Source organism: Mus musculus, chromosome 2 (genome assembly GCF_000001635.26).
Source record: "Mus musculus strain C57BL/6J chromosome 2, GRCm38.p6 C57BL/6J".
Taxonomy (NCBI): Eukaryota; Metazoa; Chordata; class Mammalia; order Rodentia; family Muridae; genus Mus; species Mus musculus.
In genome coordinates, this window is record NC_000068.7 from 92,160,517 (window position 1) to 92,178,313 (window position 17,797).

The 17,797-nt window shown below is 44.6% G+C and overlaps 1 long non-coding RNA gene across 1 annotated transcript; it reads right to left on the reverse strand.

Moving 5' to 3' along the window:
• Window positions 1-2,838: 2,838 nt before the first annotated feature.
• Window positions 2,839-16,985, reverse strand: Gm39877. The gene is made up of 3 exons (XR_866536.1): window positions 16,826-16,985; window positions 3,090-3,267; window positions 2,839-2,998 (listed from the first exon to the last, which is right to left on the reverse strand). It is a non-coding gene; the product is annotated as a predicted gene, 39877 (long non-coding RNA).
• Between the last annotated feature and the right edge of the window lie 812 nt (window positions 16,986-17,797).

Sequence of the window (17,797 nt, forward strand, 5' to 3'; positions counted from 1 at the left end):
AAAATTAATTTTCTAATGTTACTAAATTAATTAAATGAAAATACAAGCAGTAGCTATCTTATGGGGAGAACATGGTGGGAATTTGAATGATTTTTATTTTATTGGTTATAATTGTTTGAAAAACTTAAAATTTTAAGATCAAGGCTGGGCCTCATGGTGCGTGTCTTTATTCCCAGTGCTTCGGAGGCAAAGGCAGTGAAATCTCTGTGAGTTTAAGGCCATCCCAGACTACAAATCCAGACTACAAAGCAAATCCAGGACAGCCAAAGCCATTACACAGAAAAACCCTGTCTTGAAAAACAAAAAAACAAACAAAAAACCCAAAACAAATCTTGTTGTTGTTGTTGGTTTTTCGAGACAGGGTTTCTCTGTGTAGCCCTGGCTGTCCTGGAATTCACTTTGTAGACCAGGCTGGCCTTGAACTCAGAAATCTGCCTGCCTCTGCCTCCCAAGTGCTGGGATTAAACGCGTGCGCCACCACACCCGGCCAAAACAATTATTTTTGTGTATTTATGTGTGTGTGTGTGTGTGTGTGTGTGTGTGTGTGTGTGTGTGTTCAAATATGGACACATGAACATGGAGGTCAGAAGACCACTTTTGGGAGTTGGTTCTATACTTAAACTATGTGGGTTCTGGAGACAGGTGGGCAGATTTGGCAACATGAATTTGTAACAGTTTCTTTCTAGACTGAAACATTTCATCCTTCTGGAAAACTCCTTAAGCAGGAAGGCAAACAACTAAAGAGTTTCAGGAAGTCCCTGAAATTGGTCAGATTCACTAGCCCCACCCAGGCCAGAGTAATCGATGAAGGCTGAGCTTCCCTCTTAGATGAAAGGAAGCTGAGTATCAAAGAAGACCAAAGAAGTAGCTGAGCTTCCTGGAAGAAGTGGAAACCCACCCAGCTGTCTGGAAGAGAGATCAACTATGGCACCTTAAAAGGACATTCTCCAACCTGTTGAGCTTTCTGTAAGCTGAGTCTTGTGCTCCAAGTTCCCAGCTTTGTGAGCTGTCACCAGTGCTGGGATGGGCTTTGATGATGCCGCTGTCTTTGAGTCACTTTTGCCCCTGTAAGAAACCACTCACCCGTGGCTGGAGAGATGGCTCAGCAGTTAAGAGCACTGACTGCTCTTCCGAAGGTCCCGAGTTCAAATCCCACAACCACATGGTGGCTCACAACCATCCGCAGTGAGATCTGGTGCCCTCTCTGTACAGCCACAGTGTACTTACATATAATAAATAAATAAAGACATTTAAAAAAAAAGAAAGAAACCACTCACCTATATTTGCCAGCCAGTGGGCTGCCAGGCCTTTTCTGAGGCCAAGGCCACTGCTACTCTGGAGCAGGTAGCAGGAAAGCTTTGGGAGAGAAAACTCTTCCCTTGGAGTGTTACAGCTTAATAAAACAGGCACTCTCAGATGATCTTTGGTGAAATAACCTATGCACTTTATTCATTGTAGATAGAACCTTATAAATATTTGGGGGTGGTTGGGATCTAGGGCCAGATGCTTTCTATTGACTTGATCTGAGATGTTAGGGATGCCTCATCTGCATGTGGAAGGTGGTGACTGATTGTCACAGCTCTCTCGATGGGGTGTCATGGTCACGTGTTCCAGTACAGGAACCTGGTCAGGAGTAAATTTAACTGCCTACTGTTCTCAATTATGAGAATTGCTAGGGTTCCTGAATCTGTACAACCTTACCAGGTGTTCTGCCTGGTGGCACAGTCCACTGCCCCAGACATATCCCTATAAATAACTTCAGTAAAACTCAAAGTCCAAGTTGGACTTTAGTGGTCTTCCTACTTTGGTCTGTTGTGGGCTCCCTGTAAGTAGACATTTTGTGTCTCCTGGGAAGAGTTTAGTCATGCAACAGTATCTTTATCCACTGAACCATTTTACCGGCCACCCAATTACTTTTTTTTTTTTTTTTTTTTTTTATTTATTATATGTAAGTTCACTGTAGCTGTCTTCAGACACTCCAGAAGAGGGCGTCAGATCTCTTTACGGATGGTTTTGAGTCACCATGTGGTTGCTGGGATTTGAACTCAGGACCTTTGGAAGAGCAGTCAGTGTTCTTACCCGCTGAGCCATCTCACCAGCCCCCAATTACTTTTGAAACAGGCTCTCTTGAGGTTCTGGGTGGCCTGAAACTTCCTATGTAATCGAGGATGACCCTGAACTTGTGATTCCCTTGCCTCCACCCCTCTAAGTGCTAGGATTACAGGTGTAAGCCATCACACCCATGTATGTAGTGCTGGGATTGGATCCCAGAAAGTTGCGCGTGCTAGGCACAACTCTACCATCTGAGCTACACCCATTCCCCCACACAAGGTTCTTGTACATAGGAAAAAGTTATTCTTAGAGAGAGAGGAATGGAAAGAGGAAGAGGGAGAGGACCTCAATGATTGAAGGAGTAGGACTTAGTGTGTGGAGACAAAGGATCAATTCCTCAAACTGCAGAGTGGGCAGGGGTAGGAAGGCAAAGAAAAAAAAGGGAAAAAAGGAAAAAGAAGGATGGGTAGAGGGTGGGAAGGAGAGACAAAGGAAAAGAAAGGATAAGGAGCAGTGAAGGATGAGGATGGAGGGAGGAAGGGGCAGCAAAGAAAAGAGAGGGAACCAGAGGAGGAAGGGAAGAAGGGATGGGAGGCAGAGAAGAAAGGGAAGCCTGAGACTGACCAAGCTCTCTTCAGCTGAGCAAGGATCCTGAGAAGGCTACAAGATGTGTGTTGATCTGCTGACATCTTGATTCTTGTTCTGTGTCTTTTGTTTTCCCATGTAAGAAAGCCAGCATTTATAAGCAAGCAAGCAAACAAGCAAACAAACAAATGAAATAATTAGGATCAAGGAGGTGAGCAGTGTAGCAGAGACAAGCTTCAGGGAAGTCAGGTGGTGAACCTCCGTTGAGCAGAGCGGCAAGGTGGGCCACCTTCAGTCAGGCAATCCTCCGGCTCCTCTGTTCCCCCTGAACGGTCTGGTTGACCCCGCAGCCTCAGTGTTTCTGTGCAGGGTAAGCCCAGGGGGAGGATAGCATGGTAAGTGTCTGCGGGTGTCTGAACAGCCTTTCCCCCTTCTTCTTAAAGAGAGCCTACCATGTCACAGCTGGCCCTGCTGGGATGAACCTCAGGTCAAAGCCAAGCAGTTGAGCGTCTCTATCAGACTCCCCTCACTGGATAGAAGAGCTGACTGCAGTACCTCTGGACACTTGGGGCAGCTACAAAAAGCATCTCTTAGTTGGGGTGATAGAGCCCGGCTCCATTTCACGAGGCTCTGAAGGCATTCAAAAAACAAAACCAAACAAACCGAGGTTACACAAAAAAGATGGTATATTTTTAATGTTTATATTGAACAAATTAATGCTTTTAAAGTTGAACAATATTGTGCCACAAAAAATCTTCTGTTCGCAGGATAATTACAGGATTTATTAAAAATATTAATTCATAATGCGCTACAGGCAGTGTGGTCCTGAGCCAAGGGGCCTCTGCCAACCTCATGCTCCCTCCTTCCACATCCTCCCCCACCCCGCCCCCCCCAACCCAATCCCCTGGCTGGGAACCCTGGGTAGGGCAGGAAGAGGAGGCAGTTCTCAGATGAGAGCAGGCAAACTAGCGGAGCTACTTCCCTAATTTCTCCTGGCATTCCCAAGCTCCATCCCAGGTCTTTCTGAAGGCCACTGCCCAGGTGCCACATATACCCTGACATCCTTCTCATGAGGTACCCTCCCTCTCTGATCCCTCCTAGCAACTATCTAAACTACATGTTCTTTTTCACACGAGATGCATTTTTTTCCACGCGGGACCGGGTTTCCTCTCTGGGAGAAATTTTCAGCTTCTATGGAGCCGCCCTGTCAGCAAGGAGTTCATGCATATTCTCCCTAGGTAGAGGAAGACCGCGGAAAAGATGCTGAGTGGCAGGGAGAAGAAAGTCACCTCAACATCCCTCCGCCAAGCCGCTGGGAGAGCTTTGGCTCTGTCTCAAGGACGCAGGTTCCAGCAAGGGCAGGCCTGGCTGCCTTCCTATACCTTGGCATCCTCCCTGAGTTGCACAATGTTGGGGGCCCTGGGGTGTTCCCTCGGGGGTCTCTTCTACAGGGGATTATCCTAAAATTGATCTCTGAGGTCAGGGGAACAGAATGAAGCCAGGCATTTTTCTCTAAGGGGTTTCTACACTGACTACTCTCTGGAAAGAACTAGCTGGTTCAACTTAGTGGCCTATTTCTCTGTGGTTCCTGGAGTGTCTAGGCTATGAACCTTAAACAAAGCAGAAACCAAGTAGCTGTTGTGACCCCCGTTTCTGCTAGGGGCACTAGCCTTTGTCCTTAGTTCCCTCGTCAGCACAGGCTCTCTTGCCTTCTTACTGAGAACCAGAGTTCATTCACTAAGTCAACAGATGTTTTCTGAGTACCTACTTCGATCTAGGTTCCTCTCCTGCTGTGACTGGGAGGAATGGATAGATGAGACAGAGTGATTCTTTCCTGAGACATATAATATCACATTTGACCTCCCTTCCCAACATATACAAAATACAAAGAGAAACTTAATAGAAAATTGGTCTCATTACCTTGAGTCTCCAATCATTGAGAAAGAGAAAGTGAATGAGAGAGAGAGGCAGAGAGAGACAGCAGAGTGGGAATTTGTTATTCCTGACACCCAGGTTGCTGGCCTTGAACTCAAGCAAAATCCTGGCCCGGCCTCCCAAGCTACTGAGACTACAGGCGTGTGCCACCACGCCCGGCCTCATTTTGTCATTCCTTGTTCAAAAATGTGCTACTCCTAGACAGTCTCTCTCTCTTCTCTCTCTCTCCTCTCTCTCTCTTCTCTCTCTTCTCCTCTCACTCTCTCTTCTCCTCTCCTCTCTCTCTCTCTCTCTCTCTCTCTCTCTCTCTCTCTCTCTCTCTCTCTCTCTCTCTTTCACAGAGTACTTGTACTCCAACTGTTTGCATTCCTAACATGTACAGCCAGAGAGCAGGGAAGCCGGCCTCCCACATCATACAGAACGGATTGGCAGCTGGGACTGAAGGCGATAGAAATAAGCTATTGATCAAGGCTTATAAAAGTACTGCCACTGGGATCCTGTGATGCTTGCGAGCAGAGGGTAGCCATAAAGTGCTACACAAATGCAATAACATTTATAACCTGAGGCAAGTGCTTTTTACATGGAAATAAAAAGCTGATCCTGTTTAATTTTTTCCCTTCCCTTGGGTGGAGCTGGCCTTTGACAAGTGTGTGAACCGGAGCCTAATCCAGGCCCCTCTGGATGGACTTAGTCTCTGGCTAAGTGGCAGGGTCTTGTGTGGGTGCCTTTTGGTGGTCTGTGGAGTTTCCTGCACTTTTAAAGTTCATCTGGGAGAAGCAAAGAAGTGGGCCCATCCTGCCACTCAGAGAAGCCAAGTGATGCCGTTGGCCTTGTGGGTAGCATTGGCTTTGCTTGGTAGGCATTACTATCCAGGTCTGTTATGAGCAGAACGTTTCATTTGAATAGACACTGGAAAGTACTCTGTAGAGCTTCTCTCTATGACATTTGTAAAGAGAGGTCCTCCAGCTTAGGAGATGAGACAAAGTAATAAATGCATCATTACAGATGCCCAAGAAGGGTAGGTATGTATTCCTATGAACGCCAGCTAGAGGCCACTCTATAAGAATGATCTACATAATCCAAAGAAACCAAGAAAGGGTCTCTGAGAAGTGTCAGGTGTCTTTGAAATTTAAAGCATTTGTGAAGTCTAGCCATGAGGAAGCAAGTTGTCTTGATCTCTACATGTGTGCCATAGCATGTGTATATGTATATGTATATGTATATGTATATATATATGTATATATATATATACACACATATATACACACATATACACACATACATACATACATACACACACATACACAATACATACATACACACACATACACACACATACACACACATACACACATACACACACACATAAACACATACATACACACACATACACACACATACATACATACACACACATACACACATACATACATACATACACACACATACACAATACATACATACACACACATACACACACATACACACACATACACACATACACACACACATAAACACATACATACACACACATACACACACATACATACATACACACACATACACACATACATACATACATACACACACATACACAATACATACATACACACACATACACACATACACACATACATACACACACATACACACATACATACACACATACACACATACGTACATACACACACATACATACACACATACACACACATACACACACATACATATATACACACACATACATACACACACATACACACACACACACACACACACACACACACACACACACACACACACACATTCAAAGTTAACCAATCCCAAGGGAGCAAAGCATTATATACTGGAAACTGTGAGCTGCTTCCAATCATAATCCAAGACAGTGCTGAGGAAATCTTATTCCTGGTTTGAGTCCCATCCCATCCCTGTTTCACACCGGGAAAAGGAGGTGAAACAGAGCTGAGCTACTGTAGGAGTGAGTGTTCTTACAGCTGTTCAAGCCCCGGCAGCCCTAACATAAAGCTGGACCACTCATCCTTAATGGGCCAATTAAAGACATAAGGAACGTGAAAACCAGGGAAAGGAGATTTATTTAGCAGGAAACAGAAGAGATAACGTTCAATGACCCCTCCCTAAGCTCAGCTTCACGTTTCAGTCTTGACGTTAAAGTTTAGGTTTAAACAGAGGGCTAGAGGTTTTCAAGAGTAAGCACTCCTAGACTGGAGTGATGGCACCGCTCTTCCAGAGGACCCAGGTTCAATTCCCAGCACCCGTGTTAGGTATTATTTCCAATCTCTTTTCCAACACAGTCTGACAACTGGGAAATTTTATTCATGTGAGACAAGCTCCCCATCTGGCTGGTAGCAGGGCTCCAACCTTCTACTTCTCCCCTCATGAGACTCCTGGGGAAATTCCAATAGAGGTGTGTGTGTGTGTGTGTGTGTGTGTGTGTGTGTGTGTGTGTATGTAGGGTGGAATGTGTTCATTTTCCCCCAGTAGTCTGATAGCTACTGGGAGGGGCACAGGTGTCTTTCCTTAAAATACCACCCCACTTCTGCCAGGGTTGTTAGCCATGGCCCCTTAATGAAAATATTTGAGCTCAGGCACTCCCAACTCTAGCCCCACACAACCCACAGTACCAAACAACTCCCTCTATAGCAGAGGTTCTCAACCTGTGGGGCACGAACCCCTGCCTCCAATAATATTTTCATTATGATTCATAACGGTAGCAAAATTACAGTTATGGAGCAGCAACGATAATAATTTTATGGTTAGAGTCACCGCTGTAACCAAGAGTTGCAGAATTAGGTAGGCTGAGAACCACTGGTCTATAGGGTAGACCCTGACTTCTCTTTATGTCACAGAGGGAGAGAGTTGCTTTTCTCTGGAGTCCCTCGCCTCAGGAGTCATCCATTCTCAAAGACTTTCCTGGTCCTTCTCAGCCTGGTGCTAGCCCATCAGAGGCCTTAGGAGAATTCTCAGGCATGAGCCGAACCTGAATCTCAGTAGCCATTGGTTAGTAACCCTAACCCTAACCCTAACCCTAACCCTAACCCTAACCCTAACCCTAACCCTAACCCTAACCCTAATTCCAGGTTTGTCATTCTCTATTTATGTAGCCTTGGACAATTACTAGACCCTTCTACACCTCACCTTCCTTATCTATGAAATTTTGAATGTGTGCAAAACATTTGGGCCAGATGCTTATTAAGTGGAAGTGATTATTTCTTTCCTGTTAATTATTAACACTACATCTTCATGGGAAAAATAGTCATTAGGAATGCTTTTGGGATCCCTGCTTTTATATCCACTGATTATTCTGGCATGACAGAACATGGAATTTAAAGATGAAAATCAGAGGAAAGGGACGTTGGAGAGATGACTCAGTAGGTAAGAGTTCTTCCACGGGACAGGGTTCGATTCCCACCATCCACGTGGCAGCTCACAACCATTTTTAACTCCTCTCTTGGGAGAGCCAATGTCACCTTCTGGCTTCTGCATGCACCAAGCATCCACACAGGTACACACATGCAGGCAAACACACACAACACAAGTTAAAAAATAAAATAAAAACACACGTGGTAGCTCATGCCTCTGATTCCAGCACGTGGGAGGCAGAAGCAGGAGGATCTCTGTAAGTTCAAGGCTAGCCTTGTCTAACATCATGAATCCAGACCAGCCAGCATAGTGGGACCCTTTCTCAAAAATTAAATTCAACTTTTATAAGATGGAAAGCCCAAAGCTTCTTGAATCAGTGACTTTTTTTTTTCCAGCTGACCAGTGAGCTACTAAAAGCACTGGGACTTGGATTCACAGACACTGAAGGCTCACATGTCAAAAATCAATGCTGGACTGGAGACATGGTTCAGCAGTTAAGAGCACTAGCTGCTCTTCCAGAGGATCTGGGTTCAAATCCCAGAATGCACGCGGCAGCTTACAATATCTGTAACCCCAGTCCCAGGGGATCCCATGGCTTTTTCTGGCCTCTGCAGGCACTATACACATGATACACAGACATACATGCAGGGAACACACACACACACACACACACACACACACACACACACACACACAAATAACTCTGAAAAAGGAAAAGGAAAGCAAAAGGCTCCTTCCAGGGCAGAACATTGAAGACAGAAAGCCTTGAGAATGTTTGCAACTGGTAAAAATATCAAGGATAAGGCCAACATTTCTCTGAAATTCTAAGTTTGGCAAAATAAAAATAAAACTCTACTGTAAGATATTAGACTTTTAAAATAATTACATTTTATCTGTATGTCTGTAAGGAGCACACACTCCACAGAACAAGTGTGGAGGTTAGAGGACAACCTGCAGGAGTTGGTTCTCTACTACCACCACGTGAGTTCCTGTGGCCTCAGGACTTCAGGCTTGGTGGCAAGCCCCTTTACCAGTAGTCTGACCATCTTGCTGATCCGTGTGTGTGTGTGTGTGTGTGTGTGTGTGTGTGTGTGTGTGTGTGTGTGTGCTTCTGTGTACAGAAGCTGGGCATCAGGCTGAATAAAGGGTAGCATGGCTGATTTGGCACAAAACAGTGGCATTGATATTTCCATGGAATTCCCCTGCCTCCCGATTTTCTTGTTGGATGAGTTCTTCAGGTAAGTACAGTCTTTCCTACTTGTCTAGAATAATCCCATCCGGGGACTGGAGAGATGGCTCAGCAGTTAAAAGCACAGCACTGACTGCTCTTCTAGAAGTCCTGAGTTCAATTCCTAGCAAGCACAATGATGGCTCACAACCATCTGTAATGGGATCTGATGCCCTCTTCTGGTGTGTCTGAAGACAGCTGCAGTGTACTCATATAAATAAAAATAAATAAGTTAAAAAGAAAGAACAATGGTTGGAATTAAGAAGAAGAACCCATCCTTCCTTCTGAGGCTGTGAGCTCCTCCCCTTTTCTGATTGCCTGAGGTCAGCCTGTAGCAGATTGTAACTTTTCAATGCTAAGATAAACTAAAATGTATCCAGGCAAGCAGGCACCTGTCCTAACTGGGGAAGACAGGTGCCCAGTGCCTCCTCCTCCTCCTCCTTGACTTGTACTCACTGATGCTCTAAATGCATCTCCTAACTGAAAATGGACCACAATGACTTACTTCTTATGTAAACCACTTTCTCTTAGAGAGCCATTTATTTGTTTATCTTAAAATGTTTGGGGGCTCAAACCCTAGGCCTTTTCACACACTAAGCATGTGCTATATCACTGAGCACCATTCTGCTCTAGTTTATTTATTTAGTAGATGTGCTTATTAGATTATTTATTTATTTATTTGGGGTCTGTGCGAACATACGCATGTGCATTCTGGGCACATCTGTGGAGGACAAGGGACAAGTTGTGGGAGAAAGCCAGTTCCCTACCTCTGCCTTTTGAGTTCTGGGGCTCAAACTCAGGGGTTGGCAGCAAGTGCCTTCACCCTTGGAGCCTCACCAGCCTAAGAGTTTAGTTTTAAAGATAGATCACCAGGCATGGTGGGACAAGAGGACCAGGGGTTCTAGGTCATTCTCCTCAGCTGTAATCAGCTTTGGGGCCAGCATGGGCTACATGAGATGGAGTCTCAAAACCAAACCAAACAACAACAAAAGCAACCTCACTGGGATCTATGGTGCACCACTTTAATCCTAGCACTGGGGAGATGGAGGCAGGCTAATCTATGAGTTCAAGGCCAGCCTGATTTACACAGTGAGCCCTACGCTAGCCAAAGTTAGAGACCCTGTCTCAACAACAAGAAGAACAAAACAAGTAAGCAAACCAACAAAACCCAAGCAAAAATAAATAAATGAATAAGAAAGGAACGAGGCTACTGTTACAAGTTGCTTGGGTTTTTCATGCTTCTCACTTTTACTCTTGCAAAGCCTTCTTTTAAAACAAACGCTCTGTAAATTGACTTAGGTTTCAGTGCCATCCGAACGGGAAAGTACCGCGTTAATGTTGCCATAGTCTCCGGAGGTTTTATTCTGTGATCTTTGGGGTTTTGCCTAAATTGCTGAGTCGAGGACTTTGGAGGATAAAATGAGCTGTCTCTAGGCACTGTTAGTCACAAAGCCTAGGTGGAAGCATTTCCTGGAGAAACAGGTCTGCTCCAGTCACTCCCCTGACATTTGTCAAATGGAGTCCAGGGTTCACCCAGATTACAATGGAAGTGAGTGTTTCTTCTGTGAGATAAATCTTGACGCCACCGTGTGCTTGGAAAAGTAGTAAGTTTGTTCTTGTGCTAATTGAGGAGCTAGTGTTCAAGGGAAGTGTCTGTGGCTGCCACATCACACTGTTTGCAACAAACATCTACCTTCACTCCTTCAGGGAGTGGAAGGTCCGTCCCCCGGTGGCTGTTGGGAAATACCTCTTATCTTTCTGTTCTTACTCTCAGTGTATTTGAACAGAACACTGTCTCAGTTCCTCAGTTCCTGGTGCCATCTCCGGGTCTCCCATCGCAGTGCTTGGCCCCATGCCCCTTTGCTGCTTCTTGTTTGGTGTTTTGTCTGCTAGCCCAGATGTAGAAATGATGCAGGCAGTGTTGTCTTGAGTTCAAGTTTAGTTAATTTTCTTTTGTTCCATCATGGTACTACTTTCAAGTTCATTCATCTGCAAACTCTTTTACAGTTTTTGGAAAATTATTTTATTTATTACTGTTGCACATGCGTGTGTGATGTGAGGGTGTCAGGGTGCCTGTGTAGAGGTCAGAGGGTGGCATTTGCCATTTGGTCCTCTTCTTCTACCAAGAACTCCTGGAATCAAACTCAGGTTATCAGACTTTTTGTGGCAAGGGCTTTACTTGTGGAATGTCTTGCCCAGGCCTTGTTTGCCAATTCTATCTCACTCGTTTGTTGCAACCACAGAAGAGGATTAAATATACTATGCCCATTTTACAGATGGAGACTCTATGGACTATAAATCATTGTCAACATCTCCTAAGTGCTGGGATTCCTACCATGCACCTGGACTAATATAATTTTTCTGGATCTGCCAGCATTGACATCTGTGGGTCCCATTTTAGAGATGGAGAGTATGAGGCTATAGAGAAGGTAGATTGACCAGATGTTAACTGAGGAAGTCAAATCTGAGTTTTCTGCTTTTCTACTCCCCCACTTTGGGGTAGAGGTCTTCCATGGGTTCTGGCTTGGATGCCCATGGCTGGTTAGTTTCAACACTAATGAATGTCAGGTTCATCCAAAGAGCATGACCTTAGTATGTAAATTATTCAGCAATGAGGTTGATGTGACTATATTTATAGGTCATAAATCAGTTATGAACTCAGAAATATGAGAACAGGTTCCTAAACAGAGAGGCAGTTGTTACCTAGCCAGGGCTTAAGTCAAGTATGTGGTGCTGAGCCCGGCACGGTTTCCTACCTGACACAGTTGAGTGGGTGGTGCTGGAGAAGTGGCTGAGTCCAGGTCTGTGGCACGTTCCAAATACTTGATAAAGACTGCTGGGTGGGACCAGGTGTGGCAGTGTACACCTTTAATCCTAGCAGTCAGAGGCCTGTGGATCTCTGTGAGTTTAAGGCCAGCCTGTTCTATACGTCGAGTTTGAGAGCAACCAAGGCTACATAGTGAGACTCTGCCCAAACAAAGCAAAACCAAAATTATCTGATATACAGGCTATGCTGAGAGGGACTCTGAGTTCAAGTTCAAGTTCAGGCTCTGGGAAACCTATGGGCCACAGAAAAGCCATCCCTGGATTGTCTGTCTGTTTGTTTGTTTGTTTGTTTTGTTTTGTTGAGACAGAGTTTCTCTATGTAACAGCCCTGGCTGTCCTGGGACTTACTTTGTAGACCAGGCTGGCTTTAAACTCAGAGATCCACCTGCTTCTGCCAACTGAGTGCTGGGATGAAGAAGGTTTGTGCCATCATGTCCAAGTTAGGGGAACACTAGTTTTCTAGTTTGCTTCTCTGTTGCTGTGATTTAAACACCATGACCAGAAGCAACGTGGGGAAGAAAGGGTTTATTTTAGTTTACAGGTTATAGTCCATCTTTGAGGGAAGTCAAGGCAAGAGATTAAAGCAGAAGAGATTAAAGCAGAGACAATAGAGTAGTAATTTTCAACTTACCTAATGCGACCCTTTAATACAGTTCCTCATGTTGTGGTGACCCCCCAACCATAAAATTATTTTCAAGGCTACTTCATACCCAGTCTTGCTACCGATATGAATTGCAATGCAAATATCTGATATGGGACCCCTGTGAGCGAGTCATTTGACCCTCGGAGGAGTCACAAGCCACAGGTTGAGAAATACTGTGATGAAAAGTGGCTGTTTACTGGTTTAGGTCCCCTGGCTTCCCCTTTCTTATATAGCCCAGGCCTACATGCTTTGGGATGGCACAAGCCACAGTGGACTAGGCCGTTTCTACATCAATTGACAATCAAGAAAATGCCTCACAGACATGCCTATGGGCCAATTAGATGGGAGCAAGTCCTTGGGTGGGGGTGGGGGTGGGTCTTTCCTCTCACATGTGCCAAGTTGATGACCAAGTTTAGCCATCATAAGCAGGCTACACTTACTGTAGTAATCCTGCTGGATTCTTTCTTTTCTTTATTTATTTAAAAAATATCTATTTATTTATTTTATGTATAGGAGTACACTGTCACTCTCTTCAGACACACCAGAAGCGAGCATCGGATCCCATTATACATGGTTGAGAGTCACCCTGTGGTTGCTGGGAATTGAACTCAGGACCTCTGGAAGATCAGCTAGTGCTCTTAACCGCTGAGCCATCTCTCTAGTCCCCCTGCTGTGTTCTTATGCATCTCCTGCAGCTAGTCAAGGAGAGATTGTGCCCCCAGAATGAGGAGCAACTGTGACATAGTGACTAGGAAAGAAGACAAATTTAATAATGCAGTTGACATCAGTCAGGATCCTGGCTGGATTTGGGGGTGCTGCTTGATTCTATCATTCAGGGGGGAGATTCCTCTGCACACACATCCTGCCAAGGCCTTACCCATGCTAGGATGGTGTTCCATCCCTGGAGTAGTAATGTTTCTTCTCTCATATAGCATTCCGAGTTGGTCCAAGTACAAAATATAGCTTATTTCCGTGTGAAGGAATGCTGAGTTTAAAGGCCCAAGGTTTCTAATAAGCTGCACAGTGCGATGGTCACTAGATTCTGGATAAAGTCCTGAAGGGTCCTATGATTTTGGGCACAGGCCTTTGAAGACTCTGACCCTGTGGATTCTGATTCTGTGGTTGCGGAGTCTCTCACTGCTCTCTCTCTATCCATGTCAAATTGCTCAGGCTGTCCTCCGGTCTCTGAGCAAATCAGGTCATGTCGTGTTTGGATGCCAGGCACACCCCTGTGGCTTTCTCTTCAGAGCTGCGCTATCTTCACAGCTACACGGTTCATCAACCTGGCTGCCACCCCCAGATAGGAGCCTTGCTCTCATTCTCTAGTCTTGACCACAGACCTGCCAGCCTTGCTGCTGTGAGTCCTGGAGCTCTGTGATAACGCCCCTGAGCCGCTCTGATCCAGCTTTTCTGCTAGACAAAAAAAAAAAAAAAAAAAAAAAAAATCTTTTTTTTTTTTTCCTAAAAGAATTCTTGAGATCTCCATAACTCTTCCTATTGTCCCCAGGGGCACCATCCTAAAAGGATAATGATTTACTTTTATCGAGAGCTTAAGTGGCAGGCTCATCCAAGTCCATATGAGTGTTACTTCATTTAATCCTAACAACAATCCTATTATTATCACCCGGTTAACAAATGAGGACTGAAGTCCTTGAAGTAAATTGTCGAGATCATATATCAAGCGGCGGGTGGATGGTGATGTGATTTTGGCGATCTGGGTCCAGCCAATCATTTTGCTTATCTCCATTTGATAATTCAAAATCATATTTGCAGCTCGAAAGGCAGTTGCTTGCTATCTTGTTCGGGAAATTCTCACCTACTAACTCCCCCCCCCCAATTAATTATAGTCTTTTTTAATCCCCCCAAATGATGAAATACATGGTTATTTTAGAACCTTCTGACCATTGGAAACACCAGGGAGAACTGAAATGTGTTTGCTTTGTGAAAATTCAGCAATACAGGTGGTGTGTGATGTGCACGCTTCTCTCCTTCAACCTAAAAGTTTCCAAAGAAGAGGGTCTGGACACATGACTCACTGTTTAAGAGCACTTACTGCTCTTCCGAAGGACCCAGGGCCAGTTTCCAGCACCCACAAGGTAACTCCCAACTGTCTGTTAACTCCGGTACCTGGGGATATGACGTCTTCTTCTGTCTTCCACAGGCACTGCATGCATGTAGTGCACACACACACACACACACACACACACACACACACACACACATTCAGGTAAAACTATCACACACATGTAATAAAAATAAATGAATCTTTTCAAAAAGTTCCCAGAAAAGAGACTTTCAGATCCCTTTATTTGTATTTCAACTTAGAAACTCCACCTTGCACCCCATTGGAGGACTGTACGGAAATTTGTCATTGATTGGAGCAAGGTGAATTTCCAAGCAGCATTTAGTTCATATAAATGTCCAAGAGCCAGGCAGTAGTGATGCATGCCTTTAATCCTAGCACTTGGGAGGCAGAGGCAGGCAGATTTCTGAGTTTGAGGACAGCCTGGTCTACATTGTGAGTTCCAGGACAGCCTGGGCTATACAGAGAAACCCTGTCTCAAAAAGCCAAGGAACAAATACCATCTTAGCTGGGCAGGCTAAGCCAGAACCACAAGCTTGATACAGAGGTGACCAAAACTTATTAGAACATTATTTCAATGAAGGAAGACCCATAGGTTATTTCACATACCCATGTCCTTTCTGATGCACTAAGAAGACAGAAGTTGTACCCAGCAGTGTATAAGGCTGCTGCTTCTGACTGGAATTGGGCACGGGACAAATTTTTTTTTAAAGGATTCACTAATTGGTACTTCAGAATTTCAGGTGTCAATGCTGGCAGAAAAGAAATGACCACAAATTAAATGCAGGCTTTTGTACAGTGCGATACAACTTAGCAAAGGACCTCCCTAACACTGAGCAGGCATGTCTCCCACACAGTCAGCTTTAAGTTCCATAGCATCTCTATAAAGTTGCCCCATTACTTCTGCATTTTGCATATAAAGAAACTGCATGGTACACTAGGGTGTCAACAGACTGTAAATCCCAGAGTTCTTAATTCCTTAGGAATAGCCTGCTGCTTCTCACTGACATCTTGGACCCCTACAAGCCTGCTGATTAGCTATCATTGTTTTTCCCGTGTTGAAAGAGGGAGTAGGGTTAGTGAGATGAAATGATTACTTATGGTCGACTGAGCCTATAGGCTCCAGGTCTGCCTCTTCCACTTCAAATCTGGGAACACCTTACACCAGACAGTGCCTTTCTGCCAGCTCACAATATCATTTATTTATGTTGAGAACAGATAAACTAAAGGTGGAAATAACAAGTTGATAAAAAATTTTCAACATCTCCAGGCTTGGAAGATTGCCCTGTGGTACTTTTAGTGGTTTCATCAGCTTTAAGGCAGATATTTATACAGCTCTGATTGGGACCCTTGTAGACTCTGAAATAGCATGTACGTGTGTTTGTGTTGTGCCTGGGTATTGTCTACCTTGTTCTTTTTTTAAGACAGAGCCTCTCGTTAGCTTAGAGAGCACCAGTTAGTTCAGCTGGTCTGTCTGTCTGGCGAGCCCTCACAGATCTGTCTGACTCTCTAGCAATAGGACTGAAGGCATGGGTCACCATCCCTAGCTTTTTGTTTGTTTGTTTGTTTTTAGGGATTTATTATTATACATAGGTACACTGTAACTGACTTCAGACACACGAGAAGAAAGCGTCAGAGAGCATTAGATCTCATTACAGGTGGTTGTGAGCCACCATGTGGTTGCTGGGATTTGAACTCAGGACCTTCAGAAGAGCAGTCAGTGCTCTTACCCACTAAGCCATCTTGCCAGCCCCATCCCTGGCTTTTTAACGAGGGTTTAGGGGAGCAAACTCAGGTCTTCATGCTTGCTCAGCACGCACTTTACCAACAGAGCGAGTTCCCCAGTGCTCCACTGTAGATTTGAGTGCCAGGCTCCCTGATATGCTTTTGGGAGAGGCATTAGGGGGTGTTTTTAAAGACAGTTAAACACGCATAGATCCCTGCATGAGTCTAACCAGGGTGTTGGGTGGGTCTAGTTCCCTACCCTGAATTTGATATTGCCTCCACCTCCCCCTTGGTCACACCCATACATGCATACACACAAACAGATTTTTTAAAAAAAAAGTTATTATTTGTGTATGTGTTCTCATACCTCAAGGTACATGTGTACCATGACACAGGGTGGAGGTCAGAGGTCAAGTTGTAGGAGTCCGGGTTCTTGCCTTCCTTCATGTAGGTTAGAGGGATAGGATTCAGGCTTGACAGAAAGTGCCCTTAACCCACTGACCTATTGTGATGGCTCTAAGAAGTGTCTCCTTGGATTTCTGATTTTAAAGGAATCTCTTCCTGTGTAATTGTCTCTGATGTTCTAGAACTTGGCAGAATTTCAAACAGTAAAAACATACACCCCCAACCCCTGCCAAGGACTAATTGGCAGCTTTCTCATGTAGTACTGGCCCTCTCATTATCTTACACAATCACTACCCATATGTATGTAGGTATGTATATATGTGTGTGCACCTACACACACGCGCACACACACACACATGCAACACACACACACACATACAGAGGGGTGGGGAGGGAGAGAGAGAGAGAGTCACTGTGCAAAACACCTTATTGAGGTTTCTCAATCCAGTTTTTAACAGACCTATGAAACTTGAATCTCAATCCCCCCCCCCCCATGGTTTCCCATCGAAATAATAAGTATGTAGAATTCTACCTATTATTTTACACAGGGAATTTAAGAAAATAACTATAACAAAGTAAATGAAAGAAACAGAAACCACAAAAAATACAAGAATATTGTATGGGGACATGACTGTAATCTCAGCACTGGGGAGGTAGAGGAAGGATGGTCAGGAGGACATCTTTGGCTATACCACATGTAGTTCAAGGCTAGCCTGGGCTAGGTGAGACCCTGTCTCCAGAGACAAACAAACTGGTAAAAAAAATTTGTTTTTGTTTTTGTTTTTTCGAGACAGGGTTTCTCTGTATAGCCCTGGCTGTACTGGAACTCACTCTGTAGACCAGGCTGGCCTCAAACTCAGAAATTTGCCTGCCTCTGCCTCCCGAGTGCTGGGATTAAAGGAGTGCACCACCACCGCGGTAAAATTTTAAAAAG